At 34.6% G+C, this 2,134-nt stretch overlaps 1 pseudogene; it reads right to left on the bottom strand.

Annotated features, from left to right (window-relative positions):
* Window positions 1-1,263: 1,263 nt before the first annotated feature.
* LOC127205447 (uncharacterized) lies at window positions 1,264-1,362 on the bottom strand (annotated as a pseudogene).
* Between the last annotated feature and the right edge of the window lie 772 nt (window positions 1,363-2,134).

The raw sequence follows: 2,134 nt of genomic DNA on the forward strand, positions 1-2,134 counted from the left end.
GAAACTATAAGGTTCTCTAATTTTTTACACTAGATATTATTTATGCACCATTCCATTTTTGGGAGTGTTTTTTTCAAGAAAAGAAAAGCCTGGGTTTTTATGTTTAACAGAAATTAACATAGCAAAAATGGTGCTATTTGTATCATGTCTTCATTGCTATCTGTCTCAGAATAAGTATTAAATTAATAGTGGACTATTTTACTTTTTAAATTTTTTTATTAAATATTTTTACATATATTTATATTATTGCACATATGTAAAATAAACTACCTACAGCAAGAAGAATCATGAAGCAATCAGGAATTATATATATATATATATATCACATTCATAGTATCTTGGTTATTTGGATTTGGCAGCTTTGAAGATCGTAGTGTTTTGGTTATTTGGATTTGGCAGCTTTGAAGAAAACATCTTTCCTGTCTGGGTCTGTCTAAAATTCTGAATATAAATCAATATCTCTCATATCTTGTCATTATCGACTTAAAACATATATCTAGACCTAAAATCATCTTAACCCCTAAACAACTAAGCTTAATTGTAAAACTACACTGTCGTGTCTTCAACCCCATCATATATTTGAGAAGAAATAAAATTGATTGCCTAAGTATGCATGGAGTGCATTATAGCAGCTTTCCAAAGAGAGGATGACAGAGACAGTTTGCTGCCTTAGCAGTCACCCAAAATGTTAGACTCAGGCCTGTCTTTCCTTTCCTTTAGCTTTCATTCTTAGATTTGGAGATAGGGGTTGAAAAGAAATCAGGATTTTAAAAGGAACTCATTATTGACAGTTATAGTGTAGGTTCTGTTAGTAATACAAAGTGGTCCTTTAAAATACATAAATAATTTGGAGTAAGGCTATGTAAATGCCATTCTATTTCCTGTCTAGTTCAGATTTTTTTTTCTTTTTTTCCTACAAGGACCTGCTGTCATGACAGATTTTCCTACTTTCTTTTCTATCTCATGGCACTAGTTATTTTCTTCCTTTCTTCTTTCTTTCTTTTTTGTTATTTATTACAATTTATTCAAATTATAAGCAGATTTTTGTCCCCTCAATCATATCTTCCAGTTGCCACCCTCCAACTCTCTTCTGCCCTATTTCCATCCCCTAGACCTCTGATAGGATGGCCATTCCTACCCGACTGTCTAGCCACAGCTAATTTGATCTCATCAGAATAGAAGGCATCCCCTTGCTCTGTGTGCCCCCTAGGACAGCTTGCCAAGGGACAGTGAAAAAATCGTGGGCACCAGAGTACATGTCAGAAAAGTATAGAATACTTCATGAATTTGTATGTCATTTTTGTTCATGCTAATCTCCTCTGTATCATTCCAATTTTAGTTTATGTGCTGTTAAGAAAACACCACTAGTTTCTTTTTTAGGAAATAATTTTTGATAAAGTCTTCAAATTTGTGTTCATGACTGTTCCTAAAGAAATCAAAGCCAAGAGGTTCTATTGTTTTAGTAATGTTTGCAGAAGGGTAGTTTACAGTAGTATTGATGATTTGTTTTCATGTTTTTATAGAATAAACTCTATTCAAAACTATAAGAATATAGAAAATCAGATGTTTAAAATTGTCTAGCCATTGAGATTTGTTTTCTATATGTATAGGTTCAATTTAAATTATAGTATTTTCTACTTGTCGGTTTCTAGGACCATCTGGATCCTTCTACTTTGCTATTCTCCCATCCTTCTCTCATCTAGAGTCCCAATAGGATGTCCTCCCCTCTGGCCCAGTTTCCTGGTAAGTGAAGGCTTTTGTGGGACATGCCCCTTGGGCTAGTATGCAGATATGAGTGAGTATATACCATTTGATTCTTTCTGCTTCTGGGTTAAATCACTCATTATGATCATTTCTAGCTCAGTCCATTTATCCACATATTTCAGGAATTCCTTGTTTTTAATAGCTGAGTAGTATTCCATAGTGTATATGTACCACAGTTTCTTTATCCATTCTTCTACTGATGGACACTTAGGCTGTTTCCATGTTCTGGCTATTATGAATAAGGCTGCTATGAACATGGCTGAGCAAATTTTCTTGTTGTGTGCTGGAGCATCTTCTGGGTATATTCCAAGGAGTGGAATAGCTGTGGGCCCAGGGGTCCCACTCAAACTAAGGCACTAGCCAAGGACAA

This window comes from Acomys russatus, chromosome 21 (genome assembly GCF_903995435.1).
Source record: "Acomys russatus chromosome 21, mAcoRus1.1, whole genome shotgun sequence".
In the NCBI taxonomy this organism is placed as follows: domain Eukaryota; kingdom Metazoa; phylum Chordata; class Mammalia; order Rodentia; family Muridae; genus Acomys; species Acomys russatus.